We start from the raw sequence: 26,823 nt of genomic DNA, 5'->3' as shown, positions 1-26,823 counted from the left end.
TGTCTAATATTACAATTGTCCTCCAGTGTTCTTAAGCTACTTGAATATGTAACTTTTTCCATCCATTCTCTAATATATCTATATCTTTATATCTAAACTATTTTTATCTTATACACAGTATAAAGTTGGGTTTTGCATTTTTACCCATTTTTTAAATGTCTACTTTTATTTGCAATGTTTTCTCTGTTAACATTTATTATAAATATCTTTATGGTTGGATTTAGGTCTACATTTTTATATTTATTATTTTTGTTTATTTCTTTGTCCCATTTTTATTAATCCTCTTCTCTCTTTCCTAACTTCTTTAACATTATTTTAGAATTCCATTTTAATTTATTTAATGGATTTTTAGATATGTCCTCTTACATTTTTTATGGTTGCTCTAGTAATTAATATATGTATAAAATTTATAACTATTATATATATAATTTTTTATAGTCTTATAATATTGTACCACTTCATGTAAAATATAGAAAATCTATAACCATATGAGTTCATTTATCTCCATCCTTTATGTTCTAGTCCACAAATGTATTATTATATCCATATGCTTATAAAGCCCATAGGAAAGTGATATAATTTTTGTTTTAAGTAGTCATGTGTAATTTTTTAAAACTAAGAAAAAAGTCTATTTATTTACTAAGTTATTTACCATTTCTAGTGCTCCCCATTATTTTCCGAAGACCTGAATTTCAATTTTCATATAATTACCCTTTAGTCTGAGAAACTTCCTTAAGCATTTCTTTGAGTTCAAGTCTCCTGGCAACAAATTCTCTTACCTTTATCTAAAAATGTCTGTATTTCACATATCTTTGAAAGAGACTTGCACTGGATAAAAAAATATGGATTTTTTTTTTATTCTTTTAGCACTTTAAAATGTAATTCCGCAGTCTGGCCTCCATAGTTTCTGATGAATTATTCAAATTGTTATTCAAACATTATGAAATGTCTCATTTTCCTCTGACTGCTTTCAAGGCTTTTCAGTTTATCTTTGGTTTTCAGCAGTTTGACTATGATTTGCCTAAATATGGTTTTCTTCATCATTTGCTTACTTGATGTACACTGAGCTTCTTGGATCTGTAACTATATATCTAACTTTAAGTTTGTAAAATTTTTGGACATACATTTTTTGCCAAAATGATTTGGCTACCATTGGATATTTTTTTCGAAGTAATGGGAACTTCCAGAACTTGGCTGCCTATATCCTGTCTGTATTATAGTTTCTGTGATATGGTTCCAATGGTTGGGGCACCACACCTGAATCTTTTATTTCTGTCATTTTCTTTCATATTTCAAAGAATATGAAAATATGCTTTATTCCAATTCTTAAATGTTCAGTAGTGGTTACTTTCCTTTCTCTGTTTTTGAATTGTTGTTTGATTAGGTATCAAGGGAGATATTAGAACATTTGGTTTTACTCTTCCATTTACCTGAAAATCTTCCTCTGTGATACATTTCATGAAAAAAAAAGTACCAAAATATCTACAATGTACAGGCAACTATGTAAAAATAAAAATAATATGACAATATATAATTGTATATTACATGTGTATAATTATATATATATATTTATTTTTTTCTCTGGAAACATAGAGTAAAATACAGTTATTCAATTGGGAGAGGTATTGGGTTCAGAATATAAAAGAAAGTAGCCTTTCATTTGGTAGCCCTTTTGTTTTGCCTATTTATTTATTATTACCATGTACATGTGCTATTTTCATAATAAAATAATTTAAAACTAAGAAACTCCTGGGGCGCCTGGGTGGCTCAGTTGGTTAAGCGACTTGCCTTCGGCTCAGGTCATGATCCTGGAGTCCTGGGATCGAGTCCCGCATCGGGCTCCCTGCTCAGTGGGGGGTCTGCTTCTCCCTCTGACCCTCTTCCCTCTCGTGCTCTCTGTCTCTCATTCTCTCTCTCAAATAAATAAATAAAATCTTTAAAAAAAATAAAAAATAAAAAAATAAAACTAAGAAACTCCTTACACAAAAATGGAACCAAGTGCTCTGTTTTCTGCTCAATAAACCCTGACTGTACAAATTTGTCTAAGCTCAAAAACTGGGGTAGGTAAGAAGGTAGATGAATCCCAACTTGTTCAGGCTAGTAGTATGGAAAGTTAAAATAATGCTTGTCACGGAATTGAGGTTTGAAATGCTGACAAAACTGAAAGTTTTACTTTTTTTTTTTTTTTTGGAAGCATCAAGATACTGAGCAATTGTGATGTTTCCTTATATGCTTCCAGAGCATCTCTGACGCCCATTTAAGAGCCACTGGTCTACAAAAAATATTTCTAATGGCCTCTGGCTCTTTTCAAGTGACATACTTCATGCATTTGACCTACTGTGAGTAGTTTGTAATACAAGAGAGGTTTATGGTTCCTCAAAGCCCAGGCTAGTATTAAAACCAAGTAAAATTAGCTGGAATTGGGAATTTCCTAAGATCAAAAACTTCAGGGCTCTTGAAGATGCTCTGTCTAAAGTTTCCTTCAGAGGCGCCTGGGTGGCTCAAATGGTTGGGCATCTGCCTTCAGCTCGGGTCATGATCCCAGGGTCCTGGGTTTGAGTTCCGCATTGGTCTCCCTGCTGAGCGGGGAGCCTGCTTCTCCCTCTCCCTCTGCCTGCCACTACCCTTCCTTGTACTCTCTCTCTCCTGTCAAATAAATTAAAAAATCTTAAAAAAAATAAAAATAAAAATAAAGTTTCCTTCAGACTTGAAATATTATGATTCTTTTAGGTTTTTTTTAGTTCTGAATAGGCACAGGTTCTGGATTCAAATCCCAATTCTTTACTTATGAACATTTTTATATGATGAATTACTTAACCCTTCTGTATCTTGGTTTCTTTATCTATAAAAATCAGAAACATAGTTACCATTTGATATGTTTGCGGTGAGAAAAAAGCATAAAGCTGGCATAGTTCCTGTCACAGAATAAACTGACAATAAAAATTAGCAGTTATCAATATTAGTATTCATTTTAGAAAGTCTTCTATAGGGATATTTACCTAAGTCTTAGCTATATAATCAGGATTAGGGCTAGTAACACGGTTTCATTTTCAGTTTGTCAACTCTATACCTCTAGTTCACTCATAGTTGAAGGCAATGCAGCACATGACTGGTGGCTTGTTCTGCGCCCCCACTGGGAGAGGGCAGTCTTACTGATGGTTCGTGCTCAGCCTGACATCCAGCGCTTCAGCAGTAATCATTGATGCCATAATGCTCTGCTACTTAAAACCACTCCAGGCAGCTTTTAGTTTTCTCACCAAATGTCCAATAGCTTGGAGAATCACATCCTGGAGAGGCCAAATTGCAATATTTTGTTCTACTGTCCGTATGAGTAGAGTCCAATTTCCAGACCATAAAACATAAAAACAGAAACATCATACCAATAGCCTAATATTATGGGGAAAGGAAATTATAATTTATTAAGTACTAAATAAATTATCAAGTAAAATTTACTGTGCCAGTACATTTTACATGAGTCATCTCATTTAATCTTCATAAGAATACCTAAAGGCACAAATTACAGCCCATATTGTATAAGAGGCAACTGATGTTGAGAATGTTTATGTTCACTTCCATACAGATGGTTAGTGTCAGAACTCAGTTTCAAACCCAATTTTACACGGTGGCCATATTTTTTATTCTTTCTGCATGTGTGCATAAGAAGATACGTCTGGTTTGGCACATGTTCCATGTTCTTGATCATACCCAGAATATGTTGTGAGGGAAGAAGATACACAAAACATTCAGTTTTCTTCCTTGGGTTTGGCAAGGGCTACAGTGATCACAGTCTTTGTTGATTCATGTCTCTTTGGATAGTCCTAACAATCAATAAAATATCTTTGCAGACTGCAAAATTGGAGGCCTTTAGTGATTAACTTGGTATTACCCATGCTCAAAATATAATAATAGCAAAAGCACATTAATTAGAGTTTTTCAAAAGAATGTGATTATCCAGATCTTTTAGAAATGTAATTGTGGAAGCAGATGCCACACAGTTAATGATTAACAGTGCCTTTGCTTACCAGCAATTAATTTTTTCTTACTGAAAGCATACTGATTAGCCAAAGACACTCAGAGTCCGGATCCCATATAGAGGGCTGGGTCTCCAGCCAAGTTTCATGGCAACTCTATATATAACAATATGTCCCTCAGACCAGATTCCTAGCCTGCAGGCACCATTCTATCACATTTCCCAGCCCTGTGCATTGGCGACTGCCCATAGACTCTAAGCTTGGAAGAAAGTCAGTTAGAAGTGGAAAGAACTTCTGGCTTTTCTAAACTACTACTTCAAATATGTGAGCAAGCTTCCATGAGAACTGTATTTCTAGATAGCCAAGAAATCTCCATTACTCTGTTGCTATTGGTAAGTACCAGGGGAAAAAAGGACAAAGTTGTCACCTTCAAAGACTCAGCATGAGGATCACACAGTCACAACTTAGGGCTTCTATGGACAAATCTGCAAGTTAATTAGCCTCTCTCACACTTAGATATCACCTCTGGGAAAGGGGGTAATAACAGCCAGTGAATATAGTTGCTTTGAAAGTTTATTATTAATATGTAAGAAAACACTATCTCAGTCTGGAACACATTTGGGTGAAATTAAGTTCTTTAAATTGGAATGATGGATTCCCTCTTTAAGCCTCAACTTCCCAGTTTTTAGAAGATGTAAGCACTTAGGAAACCCACTTAGATTTCTAAGGCTTTAATTAATTTTGAAAGTCCCACCCTTACACTATCATGCCTTGACTATTTTCTCTGCCTGCCGGTCTCCATATGTCTGTTGAATTGCATCCACCTAGATGGCACATATTTATAAAGTGCCTCACATGTTTCAATTACTGTGCTAGGCATTCCTTTCACACTTCCTCCCAAGGTCAACTAGCTCAAATGCAGACACCCTTGCTGCATCCTGGGACTGACTGAATGTCTTCAGAAATATGCCCTATTATTATATATAAGGTGTATTCTATACTAGTTAGGTCAGTTAACTAAAAATATTCTCCTAACCCACCATGTTGTACATTATAAGGAAACCAAGGGAAAAGACCTTAAATTATTTGCTTAAGCTCCTACATTGGAGTGGGCCAGAATTTAGGAAAATATTTTAGGTCTCTTGAAGCCAAGTTTTGATACTTATTTAATGTATAGAAAGTACCAGAGACACATATTCCATTTTGTCCATCTGAAATTGTGTTTGTGAGGGAGTTAGTGGGGGCTATTTATGCCACCATTTACTTCTTCTACTGGGTAACAGTCAGCTGGGAAATAGTAGCAAATTTTCTTAAAGTAGTGAAATCTCTTTTCTAAAATGACTGAATCAAAAGATTGAAGTTCCAATCTTTTGAGAATTTATCTAACCATGACAAGTGGATGTATAAATAGAATACCAATGTTAGAGCCCCATAATGTATCCTTATCTGAGCATTCTTCTGAAGCAGAGAGTTTCTCTTTGTAGGTTTATGTCTCCCACAGACATTTTGTTTAAAACCAGGAGGCTGGACTCTAATCAAATTATGCCATTTGTCAGCTGTTTCCAAGAGGCTGATCACATTCAAGGGAACTTCTGTGCCCTGTTAAGGATTGAATTGCATATCTGAGTTATGCTTAAGTTCATTGGCTAATTACTCCAAATCCAACTTCTGAAGTCTATGCCCACATTTTAGAGGACTGCTGGTTAGCACCACCAAGATGGCCCCTTGTACCAACTAAAAAGATCTCTCTTCTTAAATATTTAGAAACTCTCCCTGACTTCCTCCTCCAACAATGGAAAGTTCCCAGTGATTCATGTTCAACACTGTAATGTTCCCTTTGCATGTAGGAGTCGATCTGTCTTCAAATCCTACCACTTTTATTTCCATAATCTTCCCACTGGATCACCCTGAGTCCTCTCTACTTCCATCCAGTCTGAAAGTTGTCTAGTTGAGCAAGAAGAGTTTTCCATCTGGAGTCTCTCAGCCTTTTGTTTCTCTGTTTTCTTATCCAACTTATATATGAAAGAAGATTAATCTTTTTAAAGTACTGCTTTGATCCTTTCTCTGTCAAAAACCACTTCGTGTCTTCTAGGTGTGTGCAAAGCAAATTTCACAGGCTGGGGCTGTCACTTAGAGCTGACACAAGTCAGGTACCGAATTACATTTCCAAGCGTTCCATTCAAACTCAATTCCTTACCATTCCCCATATCCACCAAATGTCTTCGCATGTCTATAGTGTTCCCTCTGGGATGGAGTGCTTTCCTAACTGAGGTCTCTATCATTATACGAGATCCAGCTCCAAAAGAATGTTTCCCAGACCAGCAATTCCAGCGGCCCCACACACTTCCCACCCCAGGCTAAAGTAATCCCATCTAAATCAGAACTCCCAAAGTCCCCTTTCAGTGCAATCATGGATTCATTTGTTAACAGAATTGCTTTTTAGGTGTGTGCCTTATCTCCTTAAACACTGTCAGAGCCTTGAGAGTAGGAAGTATCAGCCATCAATCCTGCCCAAAGGATAAATGACTAAATGATACTAATAACAAATTATAATAATTGCTGACATGTATTGATCACCCGCTGTTCGGAGGCACAGAACCATTTCACTGAATCATCACTGATACTCTTGGAAGCAGGTACTGCTATTATCCCTATTTTAGAGATTAGAAAATTGAATGTTAGAGTTCAAATATTTGACTAAGCATTAAGTACAGGGCAACAATATATGTACCTTTTCCATTCCATTTCACTGCCTTGCTAGGAGAGCAGAATTTCAAACCCAACCACCTAAAATTCTTTTCAGAAAGACATGGTAACAATTTAAAAAAAAAAAGAAAAAGATCCCCTGGAGAGTTGCCTTCAAGTCATAGGATTACTTCTCCTGAGTCAACAAGGACAGAGAATAATGTTCTTTTGTCGAATGCTTCTCTGTTACCTTGGATGGCACACCCACCCAGGATGACAGCGGCAGTCTTTCCCATCACTTTATATCACTCCTCACAATGGACAGCTTTCTTGAATTTGTATAAAAGCTCAACATACAGACATATTTTTCCCATACCAGGATATAGATAACTAGAGTGGCAGATAGCTATTATGCGGCATCTTCAATCCCAGGCCTTGTCTAAAAACTACCTCACAGAAGTCAGTCTCCTGTTAGGCTGGATTTTCCTAAAAGAGTAAAGAATTAGGATGTTTAAAAAAAAAAAAAAAAAACTCTCACTTCTTCAAAACAGATTAAGTGGCTTTTAAAAATCTTATTCTATGGGAATTTCTGTCCAATGACATGATCTTATGATAACACTCAGAATTTGCCAAGAAGGATTTAAAAAGAAATCACAAAGAGTACTTGACTATGAGAAAGAACATGAGTCAAATGCATATTGTGTGCATATTGTAGCTGCTAATGAAAATTTCCTCCCATCTAATTTATAAAATGTAAATTATCTATTGTATCTTTAAGTTTCCAAAAGACAGCTATGTATAAAAAAGGGGCAGAGCTTTTATAATATACTTATTTGTAATTGCATAAAGTTAATATATCACTTGGATTTATCCTCATCACAGTGAATCTCATGAAAAAGTAAATAAAAGATGAATAAACCGAGGTAGCACCAATGTCATTGGCATTCATGGGAAAGGTTGGAGAGAAAACCACTTACCCATTCATTCAAAGACTTACTGAGTAAGTGGATACTTGGAGCTTAGAATAGAAAAAAAGGAAGCACAGTCCCTGTCCTGAAAGATGTTTATGTAAGTGGGGAAGATAGACATGAAAATGGAGCATTGTGAGTGTGTCCAGTAAGGGTTGAAAAGAATGGAGAAGCAGAGTGTTTCTCTCAAGTTCAGTACCTGAGTTCTGTGTGAAGGTGAACTGTTTTGGAACCAATCAACTTTTAGATGAACGTTTAATATGCTGTGGAGGTGGGGTGGCAAAACCACCTTTTTAACAATGAAATACGAACTCAGAAATGTGAAAAACCCCCTTCAAATGGAAACTAGCTTCAATCAATAAATTGCCTTCATCAGCTAGAATTCTTAAAAATATCTTAAAATCAGATTAAATGTTTGCCATAAGCAGTCCTTTCTTATTCTTGAGCCCCAGGGGAAAGAATATAAGTACTATCCTTTTCTAGACTTCAAATTTTAAAATACCTATTAGGAATCTTTATGTTTGATTTGGTTTTAAGTTTTGTTTTGATAACCACACCAAGTGATAAATCAATGGCTAGTATGAAAAATAATTATTGTTCACAAAATATGTTAGTTAATGAAATCAATCAATGGTAAGCTTATTAAAGTTTCTTACTTTGAATCTACTGTATTCCCATTTATAAAATTCTTCGTGTAACCCTTGGTATTTCAGATGGGAAATTAATTGTCTGATCTTCCAACTGAAGCAGTTTGTGAACGAGATATTTTTGACAGTTTCTTGAAACTTGAATACAATTCAAAGGTTTTGGGTGTTGTTTATTTTTGTTCTCTATGATTTGATAGGCACTCTGACATAATATTTTGTCATTTCATCCACTAAACAATCTCTTGGAATTACTCCTATTTTACTCATGAAGATAAAGATCCTAGATTAATTTTTTTTTCCTCCAAAGTTCCCACTGCTAGTAAGGAGTAGCAGGAGGTTGGGAACATCCACATAGGAAGGTAGGTAATCATGGAATGAAGAATGAACAGAAATTAAAAGTAGTTCAAAAGGGAAAAAATATATTCTCATTGGAGGAAATACATGTGAACAAGGCTCAGAGACATAAAATCTTTAAAACATGATATTTTCCAAGAAATTCCTAAAAGACTCTTATTTCAAAAAACTGGTTTAAGGAGGGAGACATCAGATATGTGTCTATGAAACATCACATTAACAGAATTGTGGGGGATGACTGTATGTAGGAGAATCCAGTGGTATTAGGACACAACAGGAAAAAAAAAAAAAAGGTCTCTCATATTCTTAATTAAGAGTGACCGTATACCCCAGTTTGCCCTGGTCAGTCCCAGTTTATGCTTGTCATAAGGTGTAATTATTTTAGCACCCCTCTCTCTCTCAAAAGTGTCCCTGGTTTGGATGATAAATTATATAGTCATCCTACTAATTAACAAGCTGATAGAACATATGGTACCATTCACCATCCTGGAATCTCAAGCAAATCTCCCCAAGCCACCTGTCTTTGTCTCTGACTTAGGGACAGATGCAGTTCGGTGTCAGAGGTATCATTGCCTCAGAGGAATTATTAGAAGCACAATGCAGAATAATGGCTACAAACCAACAAAATGTCATCAAAGACCAGGAAAACTTTAAAAAGAATGAGGTAGATATAGTTTCACTCAGTAGGTCTTGGACAGCACCCTCCATCAGCTGGAACAAAAGCAAGATGTAGAATAATGTGCAAATTTGACCCCTTTAGGTGAGTAAATCCTTGAAAGCTACCTATGTGCCAGGATCAACTTTAAAAAAAAATACCTAGAAGTAATTTGGGAAATTTGGGCGTGACTTCTATTTTTCATTTTGTTGCTTTAGTAGATAGGTACAGAAGTAGAATTTAAAAATTCAAAGGTAAAAAGATCATCTGAATGGAAAGATCTGTCATTCTTTTATTTTCTACATTGGAAAAAAAAAAAAAAACCTAATATACCTTGTTGCTCTTAAGAAAGGAAAAACAATCATTGGGTATTTAGGGAATTTTATTTTCTTCTCTTGGATTGATGCAAAAGGTGGAAGGCATCCCTTTCTAAACTTTCTCTTTCAAATATCCACCCTTGTACTCTCGGACTCCAAAACTGCACTCAAGGGACCAAGACCAAACAAATTCTTGATCTACTTGTTAGCACAGTGATGCAATATCAGCTTCTTCTTACAATAAAGGGAAGTGAGAAGAGTTTAATGAGAAAGTATATCTGGAAATACAGCCCTACCCAAATGTAAGGTATTTTAAGATTAGTTAAAATGTCATTGCCAAAACAATCTTGACAAAAAAAAGCAAAGGTGGTGGTATCACAACTTCAGATTTCAAGCTATACTGCAAAGCTATAGTAACAGGAAGGTTCTGGCACAAAAACAAGCACACAGATCAGTAGAAGAGAATAAAAAGCCCAGAAATAAACCCACGTTTATATGGTCAGTTAATGTTTGACAAAGGAGGAAAGAATATGCAATGAGAAAAAGACAGCCTCTTCAACAAATGGTGTTGGGAGAACGGGACAGCTACATGGAAGAGAATGAAACTGGGCCATTGGCTTCCACCATACACAAAGATAAATTCAAAATGGATTAAAGATTTCAGTGTGAGACCTGAAACTATAAAAATCCTGGAAGAGAGCATAGGCAGTAATTTCTCCTACAACTGGATGTAGCAACTTTTTCCTAGACATGTCTCCTGAGACAAGAGAAACAAAAGCAAAAATAAACTATTAGAACTACATTAAAATAAAAAACTTCTGCACAGTGAAGGAAATAATCAACAAAACTAAAAAACAACCTACTGAATGGGAGAAGATTTTTACAAATGACATCTCTGATAAAGGATTATTATCCAAAATCTATAAAGAACTGACACAATTCAACACCCAAGAAACAAATAATCCAATTTAAAAATGGGCAGAAGACATGAACAGATATTTCTCCAAAGAAGAAATACAGATGGCCAATAGACACATGAAAAGATGCTCAACATCACTCATCATCAGGGAAATGCAAATCAAAACTACAATGAGATATCACCTCATACCTGTCAGAAGGGTTAGAATCAACAACATAAAAAACAAGTGTTGGAGAGGATGTAGAGAAATAGGAACCCTCGTGCACTGTTGGTGGGAATGCAAACTGGTGCAGCCACTGTGGAAAACAGTATGGAGGTTCCTTAGAAAGTTAAAAAGGAACTATCTTACAATCTAGTAATCTCACTACTGGATATTACCCCAAAAAATACAAAAACACAAATTCAAAGAGATACACGCACTCCTATATTTACTGCAACATTTCTTACAATAGCCAAATTATGGAAGCAACCCAAGTGTCCATAGATAGGTGAATGGATAAAGAAGATATGGTATATATATGCAATAGGATATCAAAAAAAGAATGAAATCTTGCTATTTGCAGCAACATGGATGGAACTAGAGGGTATAATGTTAAGCAAAATAAATCAGTCAGAGAAAGACAAATACCATATGATTTCACTCATATGTGGAATTTAAGAAACAAACGAGCAAAGGAAAAAAAGGGAGAGAGAGACAAACCAAGAAATAGACTCTTAAATATAGAGAACAAACTGATGATTCCCAGAGGGGAAGTAGGTAGGTGAAATAGGTCATCAGGTCTAAAGAGTACACTTACCATGATGAGCCCTGATTAATGTATAGTAGAGTTGAATCACTATATTGTATACCTGAAACTAATATAACACTGTATGTTAACTATACTGGAATTAAAAATTTAAAAACTTAATAAAAAAGTGTCACTGAGCACTTGAAACTGTCAATTCTATTCCCTTTTAATTTAATGTCTATTGCTTTCCAGAAGAGATAAACCAATTGGAGCTAAACATCTTGGTGGTATAATCAGGGAGCAGTGGAAACAGACTCAGAAGAAAAACTAGGAATCATACAGAGCTACTTTTACAATCTTCATACACTTTCTCAAACTATGTAATTTCAAACAAGCTTATTATTCTCTGAATCTCAGTTACTCATTTGGGCTCTGTGCACTTTGCTTCCTAGACTACATTCTGCATTTTTCTATTCTTTCCCCTGGCTTGTCCTCATAAATTCAAACTCTCTAGTTCCTGCCCCAAAGCAATTTATATTAAAATCTTTGATGTGCAGAAGAGTTACTGACATTGATCGATTAACTTCCAATATCTGATGTATTAGAATGGGCTTGGCAAATATATTATATGGAAAATCATGGGTTTAATACATGTGTTTGCAATTGGTTTTGAAATAAGTTCTAAAGGTTAAGAGATCTGCCTTTATTTCAAAGTTTCTTATTTGGGGATACATGCATCAGATTCAAAACATCTATGAACCTCTTGAAAATGTTTGAAAATTCCGTGGTGTGTCTTATAAATACGTTTTTTTTAGCACTTGAGAACTACTCTTTCAAATGAACATGAACCATGAAAACCATTTACACAACTGGGGAATTTAGACAAGATTCTGAATATTGTCCAACATGAACATAGAATGGATCTGATTTTTTTTTTCACAAAGATGAAAAAGGAGTAAGACTATCCAAATAAAGACAACATGGTCTAGAGGGAGAAGGACTAGCTTTCAGACTTAGCAGCCTGTACTATCCTATGAGACTCCCAAACCTCATGTTCCCCATCTCACTGAGAAGAAAAAATAATATATTTCCACTCAATCTTTTTTGCAAATATCGCTCCCGCCACTTTTGCCAGGGATACATAAATAAGTCAGTTAATGAAAATGGAAAATCTAACTTTCCTGCTTCCTAGCACAATTCATGAAATCAGCAAGCTTACTTAAGAAATGGAATGTCTATGACATGATTAAAAGAATCTCTGTCAAACAGGTTCTAAAAGGACTTTTATACCTGTGAATAAAAATACTTACCTTCCTTGGAGGTGGGGGGGGGTTTATTTGTTTTAAAAATATACAATGACATCTTACTAGCTAGCTGGAGCATAGTACCTGTCACTTATAAACTTGTCTTAAACTAATTAAACTATCAGCCTTCTTTTGTTACTCCAAACAGAACACAGTCTCTGTGCTTGTTTCCGGTCAGTGCTTAATAAGAAGAATGTGAAGTGGGGCGCCTGAGTGGCTCAGTCGTTAAGCGCCTGCCTTCGGCTCAGGTCATGATCCCAGAGTCCTGGGATCGAGCCCCACATCGGGCTCCCTGCTCCGCGGGAAGCCTGCTTCTCCCCTCCCACTCCCTCTGCTTGTGTTCCCTCTCTCACTGTGTCTCTCTCTGTCAAATAAATAAATAAAATCTTTAAAAAAAAAAAAAAAAAAAAGAAGAATGTGAAGTCATTTATCTTTCCCAGGGTCCCCTCAGCTATACCTAAATGACTTTCTTATAAACGCCTGAAGATTTTTAATTCAGGCCTACATTTAGCAAGATATATAGCAGCCTGTTTGACAGCAGTTGGGACACACACCATGACAAGCTCTATAAAGAATGTGGAGAGTCCTGCCATGAAAAGAGCAAGGGGCATCTTGCTGTTTCTAACCCTCAGAAATTGAGATTTAATACTGTTTGATGTTCAAGCATCGAAACTCAACCCTGACTTGTTAAATCTGCTCTCATTTAATTCTTGGTTTTGCTTAAGAGTAGAAAGTGTTTGGAATGAATTTTAACCAATCCCTGTTTAAGTCCAAAATTGTATTACTATCTAAATTTTCCAACTAGATTGCTTAGGGTTTTCTGGAAAATAATTTCCAGGTGGCCTATTTTCATTATTGGTCTAGAAAAAAAATGTGAGTTTCTTAATTGCAAAGAACCCTATTTTATTTTGCAAATCACCAGGAAGTCAGTAAACTTTCTCCCTATATCTCTTGGAGAGCACTGTGTTGGGGACCTACATAGTGAGGAGGAGTAAACAGGAGTAATAGAAGGACTCAAGCATTTGTTATGTGATGTTGGAAAATTCAGTGAGAATATATAAGTTTAGGTTATCTCTATTTAGATAAAATCTTTCTCTCATTCCACAAAGCTAGAAGTTCTTTGTAACATATATTCAACCAAGGACTTACAACCAAAATATAATAAAACCTTTATTAATCAATGTCAGAAAGACAGACAATCCAGAAGGAAAAACTTGAATATATACTTCATAAAAGATATGCCGATAAGCATATGAAAAGGTATTCAGCATCATTTTGTCATAAGGAAATGCAAACTAAAATCATAATGAAATATTTACCATGATGGCTAAATTGAAAAATTTTTTAAAGGTGAAAATGTAAGTACTGGCAAGGTTGTAGAGCATTCAGAACTTTCTTTTTTTTTTTTTTTTTTTTTTTTTAAAGATTTTATTTATTTATTTGAGACAGAGAGAATGAGAGAGAGAGCACATGAGAAGGGGGAGGGTCAGAGGGAGAAGCAGGCTCCCCGCCGAGCAGGGAGCCCGATGCGGGACTCGATCCAGGGACTCCAGGATCATGACCTGAGCCGAAGGCAGTCGCTTAACCAACTGAGCCACCCAGGCGCCCGAGCATTCAGAACTTTCAAATACTGCTACTGGCAACATAAATTTGCAAAAATACTTAGCAGTAACTACCATGTTGAATATATACATAATTTATGGTCCAGGAAATCCACTCCTAAGTAAAAACTCAAAAAAAAAAAAAAAAGTGCAAATATGCTCACCAAAATACTCTAGTATATGCTCATAGGAATGCTATGCAAAAACTGGAAAAACTCAAATGTTCATTAACAGAAGGACTAAAAAAATAAATTACAGTGTATTTGCACACTGAAATAATATACAGCAATGAAAAGGAAACATCAACAACTATGGGCAAAAAAAAATTTAAATGATGGTATCATTTATATAAAGTATAAGAATAGGCAAATCTAAGCTATGCTGGTAGAAGTTGGATAGTCAAGTTAGTGGGTATGCTTGGGGAGGGAAGAGGATCAGTGTCTGTAAGAGACCATGAATGGGGGGAGAGTGCTCATGGGGTGCTGATAATACTGGTTTTTTATCTTGGTGCTAAATACATAGGTGTGTTCAGCCTGTGCAACGTCAGTGAGCTGTTTATTTATAATATGTGCATTTTTATATGTATATTATACCTAAATGAATTTTTAAAGTCAAAAAATAATTAGTCTCTCTTGACTTAGTTTACATAAAGCATCCAAATACTAGCTAGATATATAGCTCTACTTCATGAAGGCAAAGCCAAAGCCCTTACACCAAAGAATTGTGCAACCAAGGGAGGAAGTTTAGCCAAACATTCACTCTATCATTTTGAATAATTTTAGGCAGGCTTTCAGGGTTCTACTAATGCTAATATTAATAATAATTTAGTTTCTAACAAAATTTGCATTATGTGTTTTTTTTTATTACACTCAATTAGGCCCACTGGGCACGGCATGTTGGCAACTGAACTACTAGAAATGTTACCAACATTAAAAAGTAGGACTTCCGGCATCAGAGAAAACTCATTTTGAATTTCAGCTCTGCTGTTGGCTCACATTAGGGGGTTGTGCAAAATTACTCAACCTCTTTGAGCTTCAGTATCCCCAACTCTAAAATGAGAATAATTATCTGTCTACACGGTATGCAAGAATTAAATGAGATAAATTATGAAAAAGACTTAGCTCAGGACCTGGCTTTTACTTAAGAGCTCAAAAATGGTGGATAATTTTGTCATTATAATTATTATGTATACATTATGTGTATTCCATTAAAATTATTATGTATTATTCTAATCCTTCTTGAACCTGAGTTCCAACCATGTTTTAAAATAGAGAAAATAGTAATCACAGACACACACACATACACGCACATGCGCACGCACACACACACGAAATATTTATTTATTTATTTATTTCACAAATTTTATTGAGCATCTACTATGAGCATTGTTCTGGATGCTGTAGATGCAACTATGAATCAAACATAGTCCTTTCACATGCAGCAGTTTTAAATCTGGTTATATATGAAGAACATTGTGATTTGTGTAATGTAAGTATGCTTCATGCAATAAAAGCAAACACTGAGGAAGTATTAGACTGTATCATCAGCCCATTTCAAGAGTCAGAACTACAATCATAGGCACCCACACATCTCTATAGACCTACAGTTTCAGTCTAACAGTAAAACAGTATTTATACATAAGGACTGAACACTAATCTTACTGTTATATATAACATACATGTTCTGATATAGATATATGTTGTATGTAACAATAAGATATATATGTTATATGTAACACTAAGATTAAGACTGTTACTTATGTAACAGTAAGACTAATATTAATCCAGAGTTAAATATAACATATTATGCATTATAATATGTTACATAATATATATTATATATAAATATATCACATAAATAACATGTGTTATATAACACATAACATATATGTCATACAGCACATAACGTATGTAACATATATATTACATTACATGTAATATGTTATATATATTATATATATATTAACTTATATATAAATATATATATATAAATTTGGTTGTTAGTAAATTTAGTTCCAGTAAGCCTCCCAAAAGAGTCTAGACAGTGATCTACTACAGTGATAACTTGTGTCTCATATTATTACCATATACACATCATAGCACAACACACAGAACATGATGGGTATTTGGTAATACTGTTAAGCAAATGTAACACATTTATGCTGGAAAAAACAACAACATGATGGTACCTTGGCTTAATTTCCAATTGCACCAGCATCCTCCTTTGTAAAGACAATAAATTTGGTCTTGATACCTTCTGAGATAGCTTCCAAAATTGACATTCCGGCCTTAAGATGTTACCCTACTGAGATGTAGGCTTAAATATCAGTTTTGGCTGGAGAGCCTGATAACTAAATCATTTGCATTCTAACCCTATTTTGCCTGGATAGCCTCCACCACATTGGAGATTGGTGAAGGAGAAAAAAAGAGCCTTTTATTAAGATCTTGCTGAGATATGAAATGTGGAATAATCCGTGACACTAAATCATAAAATTAACCAAATCACAATTTAGCAGGCACCTGTCCCTTTTATTTTTACATCATTCTTTCTGGGGGGAAACACATATAAATACTGAATAGTTTTGAAATAACTGTGTTGCAATGGATTTTTCCAAATGCTTACAATACTGTCTAAATTCTGATAATCTGTTGTAGGCTTTAAAACAACATGTCCAGTATCATATCCCTACACTAATATTACAAGCAGACAATATTAACTACAACACAAACTGTAATGAAAATATATACATATGATCACTTACAGTCAGCACAAATATTTTAAATAATGCATAGCAAAGATGTTATATGAAATCCATTATTCATGGCTTTTCTCATACATATATTTGAAAATGGAATGGTACTGGTTGCCCTGGAAATTTGTGTCATGGTGTGTTATATAGTTCATAACTTTCTACTCTGCCACAATTTTTTGCCTAAAAAGAATTCTCTAATTGGATTGTCAGTCATTTATACATTATCTTCTTCCTACTTGGCAGATGACATGCTCCCTTTAACCATTCTTCTTCCCCATTTCAATACTCACTGCCTTCAGCTCTCTTTCTTGCCTTCATACACATCCTTCCACTTATCGATTGCTTCTCTTATGTTAAACATAGGGTATAAGATCTAATTGTGCAACTAGATTACTCAGGCAAGAATTGTTTAAAAACAAATAAATGATATGCTATATTTAACAGGAAAAACTAGCTTTTAGTATTTTTGAAATTTCTATAATAATAATAATAATATGAAATAATGTGAGCAATGCCAAAACTTCAATTTGATGCTTTGACTTGAATTGTTTTACTTTTCTTTACTTTACTTTTATATATGTGCAGTTTATTGTATTTATGCCTCATAGTGCTATAAAAATTAGTTTAGGGGTGCCTGGGTGGCTCAGTCGTTAAGCGTCTGCCTTCGGCTCAGGTCATGATCCCAGGGTCCTGGGATCGAGTCCCGCATTGGGCTCCCTGATCAGCGGGGAGCCTGCTTCTCCCTCTCCCACTCCCCCTGCTTGTGTTCCCTCTCTCACTGTCTCTCTCTCGGTCAAATAAATAAATAAAATCTTAAAAAAAAATTACCCATCAATACAGAATAGTGGACTAACAGCACCTTAGCTCCTGCTTTTTTTTTTTTTTTAAGTAGGCTCCACACCAGGCGCACAGCCCAGTGTGGAGCCCAACGTGGGGCTTGGACTTATGACCCTGAGATCAAGACCTGAGATCAAGAATCGGTCACTTAGGGGTGCCTGGGTGGCTCAATCGTTAAGCGTCTGCCTTCGGCTCAGGTCATGATCCCAGGGTCCTGGGATGGAGCCCCGCATCGAGCTCCCTGCTCAGCAGGGAGGCTGCTTCTCCCTCTCTCTCCCTCTGCTTGTGCTCTGTCAAATAAATAAAATCTTAAATAAATAAATAAATAAATAAATAAAATCGTTTTTTCTCTTTAGTGTCACTTTCCAGTATGTGGCAAATAGGCTACTCCTGGAGAAGTTTCAACATATGTGACTTGCAAGCCGCCTATTCACAGACTCCTGTGGAGGCACTTTATGTGAAGGCCCTGGTTCTAAGGCCAGTGCATAAGAAAGAACTGAGGACATTTGGGGAGATACATCGACAAATGTACGTGTATCAACACACTGGAAATGATTCAGAATCTAGAGAGGTTAATTTTAGGTTATCTTCTAAATAAACGGTGGTCTTCTAGGGCTCCCAGACTACATTAGCATGACTAAGGAATTCCAAGAGATTTGGGGCTTGATTATATGTCACAGAAAATGCCATTCTGCTACTATGCCCCACCACTATGGCCACAAATAAGGGCCCGCTAGTGATATATATTATATATTATGGCCGATCTATAAGGAAACTTTCTACTTATGGACCATCTGACCCCTTCTTTGAACCCAGAAACACAGAAAGTTCCCACAGCTTCTTAGTGAAAGAGCTGAGAGCAGAATCCAGTGCTCTTGATTTCATTCCGGAATTATTTCCATAGAACAAATAGACATTTACATTTCCAGGGACTCTTTCTGTCAATATATAGGTTTATTCATATCTTTCTGTCTTTGGTAAACCCTGGAATCTGACTTCCAAAATACAGAAATTCACATCTGCTCAAAAAATAATATACTCATTGGAATGATGACTCCCTTAGAAGATGTGTTTCCACTGGGCTGAATCTGATGACACCAGATCTCAATACATGGAAACATTCTTTCCTCTGAATTAGTGCTTTAAAGTTTTGTTACAATTTGCCACTTCCACAAGACCCTATTAATATTTGGATTGGCAAATCATACTGCATTCATTTTTGAGCTAAATGAGAAAACAATGCAAGCACTTAAGCACACACAAAAGGGGTTATTCTTTTGGAAAAGCAACCCTAGAAATCATTTCCAAGTGCTTTGAAACAGGAAAAGTTTTCATGACCAGAAACATAGCAAGGAAACCAGTACCAATAAAAAGACCATGATGAAAAAGTAATGCTCAAAAAGATATTTCTCCTGAAGTAAAAGTCAAAACTCAATTTTGATACATGACCTTATAGCTGTTCTTTTAGATCACTGGCACATAACAAATAGGATTTTTCCCTCTTTTCACAATTCACTTTAGTTTTTAAGATAGACATTTTCATATTCCCCTCACCTATCCAGTTATATTTTAGGGTTCCAGTAGAGGAGTAACACTGCCCACAAACTCTCCACTGAGGAATAGTTACCCTTTCTCTGGGAAAGTCTTTATCTCTGATGCTCTTTGTAGTTTGGTGTTTGGTGGGAAGAAGGATTTTGATAGGGAATGTTCACTCAACAAGCCAGAAGTTTAAGTAAATAAATCCTAAAGATCAATGTGATGACAGACACAAGATGGTCAGTATTTTGTACAAAGAGTCTATCAATAGATTGTTAAATTCAAACGGGATATCAGAATTTTGGCTTTTGTAAGGTGATAAATTAGTTGTGTTAGCTTTAATAAAGATGAAATTAAGGACTAATACTAAAATAATCCTTAGACTAACAATACTAATAATTAAACTAAGAATAAGTTTTTGCTTTCTGTGACTTTTATCTCTTTTGATCATAAAGTCAGGACTAAAAAGTTCCAAAAGTGATAGTGAAAAGGAGGGAGAAGAGGCTCTATTCAAACGGAGAGATTAGAAAGCTATAATGGTGTGGCTTCAAAGATAACTACGTTCAAAATAATTATGTAAGAAGACACAGAAACTGAAGACCCCTCCCTCTGCTTTACCAGTCCACTGTCATTATCTTTCTCAACTCTTTCAGAAATGAGGCAATATAATAATAATTTATTTTTTATTTATATCATTCCTTCTATTCAAAATAGTATTGTGTAGAAATTGTGGAATTTACATCAAAGAACAAGCACTGAAAAACAAAATGAACAACCCTTTCCCCCTCAAAAAAGATGTTATTTTCAAGCAACAATAGAGCATACAACCATCAGCCAAATTATATAACACAACCACTGTATGTATATGTGAGTGTGTATACACACACACACACATATGTATTTTTGTAATGGCCATCCTTCATTATCCCAAAGAAGGTCCTAGGAGTAATTTGGTGTAATAAAACATTTCTCAAAGTATGCTATATGGAAAATTTTTCTAAAATGTTTCTGAGAGCAAATAATTTTGGAAATGGATGAGTTAATAAACAAAATTCACTACAGCAATTCTAGGAGTGTTCATATATTAAAGAAAAATCATGACTCTCAAAGGGAAAGATAATCTGCATCAATTCCCTCAGACTAAACCAATCTTTCCCTTTCCATCTCTCCTTCCTTCCCTTGTTGCTTTAGTCAGAGTTCTCCAAAGAAACAGAATAGGATACAGAGATTTATTACAGGAACTGGCTTACCTGATTGCGGATGCCAAGAAGTCCATGATCACCACTGGCAAACTCAAGAGAGAGAACCAGGAAAGCTGGTGATGTAATTCAATCCAAGTCCAAAGATCTGAGAATCGGAGGCTGATGGTGTAAGTCCAGATATGAGTCCAAAAGCCCAATAACTGGAAACTCAGAAGTCCTAGGGCAGGAGAAGATGGATGTCTCAGCTCAAGCAAAAAAAGAGCAAACTTGTCCTTCGTCTGCCTTTTTGTTCTACTCGGACCCTCAACAGATTGAATGGTGCCCACCCGCATCAAAACGTTACTCAATTCATCAATTCCAATGCGAATCTCTTCCAGAAACATCCTCACAGACACACCCAGAAATAATGTTTTACCAGTTATCTGGCATCCCTTAGCCCAGTCATGTTGATACATAAAATTAATCATCACACTTGAAGATAAAGATTAATTTTTGGAAATGCTGTTTCCACCAAAAACTCAACAATTTCCCAGAAGATAATGGCTACATGATTTGGATATACAAGAAATAACTGGATTATTTAAATTATTATTGAAATTAATGATGTGCCTAGATAGAATGGTGTCCAAAAGACAGAACATCCTTGACCACTATTCTTTCTGTCAACTTCATCATGGAGACACCCTTGGGTCTCAGAGCAGTATCGAGGGGTCTATATAATTTTCCTGGTAATTTTACTGCCATTCTAGTAACCAGAAACAAAGGATTCTTATCTGAATGTTTCAGATATCACTGGTGATTTGAGCTATATACCTTGTCAAACTCACTAAAAAATTACCATTTTTTTAACTGTCAATGTTTATGAGTGAAACCTTTGTCCAGAGATAATAAGCGTGGGCTATCATGAGTAATTCTTCTGTACTTTAATTAATTTACCTCTTACCAATGAGGACAGATCGAAATAATTAACCTAGAAACTGGGAAGAAATTTCTGGCTACAGAGGTAGACTCTAGGATTTATTATCAATGTGTTTACTGAGTATCTCTTTTTTTGCTTCTTTTTCAGGAAAAAAATAAGAGTGGATGATAATATTTTTAGGACCAGTCTGACTCCAGTTTTAACTTCTGCCTGTATTCTCATACTTACTGAATTATTAGTGATCTCAAATGTCTTGACTCAGAAAAAGTTTTGCAGTTAAGCCAAATAAATTTCATCTCCATTCAGGATAAGAGGATGGTAAAGTTTGGCCAATAAAGAGTTAAGCATTTATAGATCTTTTTTTTGTAAAGATAGTAAGGGTTCTCTGAGATAGAGTAATGGTCTCTGATTCCTTCCCTATCTCCTTCACTCTTTCCCTGTCGAATCTTTGATACAAGCAGAATCAAAGGAAATGACAGGCTTTTAAGCTATTGTCTTAATGACTCACACAAGTCCCGCATTTCAAATTTTTTAAATGATCTTACGTATCCCAGTGCCATGGAATTTCAAGCCTTGAGTCTCTGCCTTTCAGAAGGTAAGACCAATCTTTCTTTTTTCTTTTTTTCCCCACATCACTTTCTTCTATGTCATTTTTTAACCACTGTGATAACCCAGTTGCGGTGTGTTCTTTCAATATCTTTACTCTAGCTCCTTCCAGTGGTAAATCACAAATGTGCTGCAGACAGCAGAGATCTGGGATCTTTTTGATGTAGCAGAAGCACAATGGTGAGGAAAGAGTATCCTTGTGCTTTACCCAGTTCCTCTTGCTCCTGATTTAAAATTGAAGGTGAAATTCTATTGGAGCCTGAGTCTAGATTTCAGGTTTACTGAGAAATTGTAAGGGTACTTGGTTCGCTTGGGTGTGGCACTTCTCAGACTGTCCACAATAGGAGTTTCTGAGACTCCTGGATGAACATATTCAAACCTTGGCAAAAATCCAGCACCACAATTCCATAAAGCACATAATACACACATTTCCACAAACCGAAACTTCCTTTGGGCTCTAGGGAAAATAGTGTTCTGTAATAATGGCAGCAGGTGGTTTTACTAATGATTTTTTAACAGCATCTTCGATGGTTTTAATTAAACCCCAAATATTTCTGTTGGAAAAAATAAAAGACAAACGGTTTCTATGGCAAAATAAAGTGTTTTTGAGGATGCATACAAGTGGGGGGGGGGAGGAAACTGCATGTTGTCTCATTAAAAAGAGTAAGTAATGCTTAATAAAGTCCAATTGGAAGTTTAAAAATTGAGAAGAAGTTGAGTCATTGTGATAAGAGTGGATAAATGTTACTGATGGGAGAAAGTTTAATAGATTTATTAAAGAAAGAATATCATACACCGACCCTAAGTCAATTAGGAACACAGTATGTATATTTATCACCCTAAAATATTTTTGTCAAATATATGTGAATATATGAACAATATTAAGGCCTGCTATCGATGATGAAGGGGATCAAGATCTGAGGCACACCTGAATCCTTCTCTAACAGATGACATTTAATATAGGGGAGCTTTGGATGAACAAGAAGCTTCACACTGGCATCTTTTGTTTGCCAAGTTAAACTAACCTAGTTCAGGACTAGAGACGTGTTGGCATAGAGTCGGGGACACAAGCAGGTAATTTCTGATGTTTGATAATTTAGCGTGTTGTGCCTTAAAGTCTCACCAAGGCCCATTTGGGGTACATGCGATAGGGTATCTAAAATCTCCCCAGTCCAACACTTTATTTTTTTTTAAGATTTTATTTTATTTATTTAACAGAGAGAGAACGCGAGAGAGGGAACACAAGCAGGGGGAGTGGGAGAGGGAGAAGCAGGCTTCCTGCCGAGCAGGGAGCCCGATGCGGGGCTCGATCCCAGGACCCTGGGATCATGACCTGAGCTGAAGGGAGACGCTTAACGACGGAGCCACCCAGGCGCCCCAGTCCAACACTTTAATAGGAACAAACGTCCCAAGGTAAAAGAAAGGCTCCAGATTAGTTTCTCTAGTCTTCCCAGAAAATGTGCTCTCCATGTTGTCCCGTATATGACTTCAGTCATTACTGGAGAACTGCCCACGCATAGAAGCCGTGTCCACGCAGCCTTTGTGAAAGCCTCTCTAGCAAAATTGCTCTTGGACCAGGCCACTGTCGTGCATCACAGAAGAGACTGTACGGTTCTACTAACCTGCTGCCTCTGCTTTGCTTTATGATACTTTAGGACTGACCTGCAAAAGTGCTATTGTCACAGGAAAGATCCTTCTTGGCCACCAACATGGTTAATGCTTCTGAAATTTAATCAAAACTATAAACTGGATCAAGTTAGAGTACTCAGTCTCCCCTTCACTTATGGGGAAAAGTATCAACTTTGCATTCTGGTATCTAGAACCCTCCATATTCTGACCCCTGTGCACTCTCTGGCGTCCTCTGCCTCTCCCCTTTGCCTCCCAGCCCAGTCCTCCCACACTATATCAGTGTCCATCCAAGCTTCAGCAATATTCTACTACTGTCAGCGTCAGAACAAAAGATCACAAGATTTCATATGGATGCACATGCTGTGATAACATACTTGGAAATCATGTCCCCACAAGCTGTACCTGACAACAGTCTAAGCACCTCTTAAGACCCCATTTAGATGTGTTTCCTAATCCTCTTCTCCTAGTTTCTCAAGAAAGCTTTAACAATACAGGGCGCCTGGGTGGCTCAGTCATTAAGCATCTGCCTTCGGCTCAGGTCATGATCCCCGAGTCCTGGGATCCAGCCCTGTGTAGGACTCCCTGCTCAGAGGGGAATCTGCTTCTCCCGCTCCCGCTCCCCCTGCTTTTGTTCCCTCTCTCGCTGTCTCTCTGTGTCAAATAAATAAATAAAATCTTAAAAAAAAAAAAAAAAAAGAAGAAAGTTTTAACAATGGAAGGCAAAAACAATAAGCTGAGAATGAATAGGAAATGTAGAAGATTCTTATCTTTGTATTCCTTATCTTCTTCAACTTACATAGTTTGGGTTATTTAAGATAAAGCTGGCTATTGAATTAAACAAGCTCCACTATATGCCATGGCTCATAGATGATAAAAGTTTATTTATTACTGGGGCGCCTGGGTGGCTCAGTCAGTTGAGTGTCTGCCTTCAGCTCAGGTCATGATCCCCAAGTCCTTGGATCCAGCCCTGTGTAGGACTCCCTGTTTCTCCCTCTCCCTCTGCCCTTCCCTCCCTTTCATGTTCTCTCTCTCACTCTCTCTCTTTCTCAAATAAATAAATAAAATCTTTAAAAGAAGTTTATTTATTATTCATGTAAAACTTAAAATGGTAATTTTGATCAAGGACAGAGTCCTCCAAGAATGATTCTGGGACTAAGACCCCTCTCCCTCAGTCTGTCTCCCCCATTATTGTCCACATGTGACTTTCAAGATAGCTGTGTCCATCTGCATCAGTCTTGGAAAAGGGGGACAGAGACCGGAGAAGGCACACCTACTTTCTCATCATCTGGAACCTACACATGTCACTTCTGCTCAGATTCTACTGGCCAGAGTTAGTCATGTGGCCTTGCCTAAATGCCAGTGTGTTGAGAGATACGATTCCTGGGAGGCAGCTGATTCTCAGCAGCAAACCCAAACTATGAGAGAAGGAACACAAACATAGCTGGATAATTGCAATACCTGTCACATAGTTCATATTTTAATTAGTTAAAAAAATAAATGTGGCAGTTTCTCAACAAGTTAAACAGAATGACCATATGCCCCAGCAATTTCACTACCAAGTCTATACCTGAAAGATTTGAAAACAGGTGTTCAAAAAAACTTGTATACAAACATTCATAGCAGCACCACTTAAAACACCCAATAGGTAGAAATAATCCAAATATCCATCACAGACAGACAGAGTAGATTGGGGATTGCCAAGAGTTGAGAGAAGAGAGAATGGAGAGTGATTGTTTAATGAGTAGAGGGTTTCCATTTGGGATGATAAAAAAGTTCTGCAACTAGATAGTAGTAACAGTTGCACAACATTGTCAATGTACTTAATGCCACTGAATTGTACACTTTAAAATGGCTAAAATGGTAAATCTTATATCATGTTTATTTTACTGGAATTTTTTTTTTTTAAATGGTAACATAGCTTCCTGGGGGCATGCACTGAATCAACCCTTCACATTATAATATTTTAAGAGAACAGTTAGCACTATTCCTCTTTGTTTATTTTTCTTTTGGAATTTCATTTCTTTTTCTCACTTAAGCCTAACAAATACTTTATGAACAACTTTCTGGTTCCAAGCATTGGTCTGCATGTTCATCCTTATCATAAACTAACAGCCCTAGAAAAGTCCCAAGGTGTAGTTAGAGAGGACACAGGTCCCAGGTCAAGATGGATAACAAGAGAACCTCATCATTAGCCCAACAGAAGAGTGATATGATTTTATAATGCACCCCAAAAGTTGGGACCCTTGGCCCATTTTGTCATTAGGGATACTTGACCACTGGAAGACCACCACTGTGTTGATGCTATTGTGATATTGTTTTATCATTGGTGTAAAATTGTCATATCATACCATGTTCAGAGTTCAAAGAAAGGCCTTGCCAGTCCAAACCTTACTGAACACCTGAACATTTCTACTCTATTTAAGGATTCTGCTATTCAGGCCTTTGAAGAAAATAGTCAATCCATAATTCTCCATGTAAATGGGTGAGTGTGGCATCCCAAAAGACACATAACAGAATATCCAAAAATTCATTTATAGTTGGATTTTGCATTTTGGTTTTTCTTTGTTGTCTCTGCTCATTTGCTATCCTAATCATATTTTAGCTAAATGCAATCGTAAATGTGGTATATTCTCTCAAATGACAGATGACAGTAAGAGACAGTCTTATGTGATGGGACGGGCATACTGAGCCAGTCGGATTTAAACTTAGTTGAAAAAAGTCATAAAACCCTAGAAACAGAAAGACCCTTAGGAATAATTTAATTTAACCTTTTCATTTGCATAGAAGAACAAACTCAAATTCAGATATGCTTATTTTCATCCATTATCTATAGTGTGACTATGCATTACCTGTTTCTCAGTGTAATTAATAATAGCATCTCTTTTCGTTCTCAAAGATGTCCTGGTTTAGGAGATAAGTGTTCATCTGGTCTAGATCTCTTTTGGTTTTGTGGATCCCTTAGATGATATTATACAAACTTAGACCATCTATCCCTAAAAAAATGCATAGATGGGGTGGGGGTGATGGGGTGGCTGGGTGATGGACATTGGGGAGGGTATGTGCTATGGTGAGCGCTGTGAATTGTCTAAGACTGATGAATCACAGACCTGTACCTCTGAAACAAATAATACATTATATGTTTAAAAAAAAAAAAGAAGATAGCAGGAAGGGAAAAATGAAGGGGGGGAATCGG

The 26,823-nt window shown here is 36.3% G+C and overlaps 1 long non-coding RNA gene across 1 annotated transcript in view; it reads right to left on the bottom strand.

Annotated features, from left to right (window-relative positions):
- LOC116644564 overlaps positions 1–26,823 on the bottom strand; it is a 1,160,270-nt gene that overhangs the window by 643,319 nt on the left and 490,128 nt on the right. Inside the window, exon 4 of the long non-coding RNA XR_004301783.1 lies at positions 20,525–20,693. This is a non-coding gene — a long non-coding RNA (uncharacterized LOC116644564). The remainder of the gene's footprint in view (positions 1–20,524; positions 20,694–26,823) is intronic.

This window comes from Phoca vitulina, unplaced genomic scaffold (assembly GCF_004348235.1).
Source record: "Phoca vitulina isolate PV1807 unplaced genomic scaffold, GSC_HSeal_1.0 scaffold30, whole genome shotgun sequence".
In the NCBI taxonomy this organism is placed as follows: Eukaryota; Metazoa; Chordata; class Mammalia; order Carnivora; family Phocidae; genus Phoca; species Phoca vitulina.
Note: the sequence above shows the minus strand (reverse complement) of the source record. Positions and strands in the feature narration are given on the sequence as shown.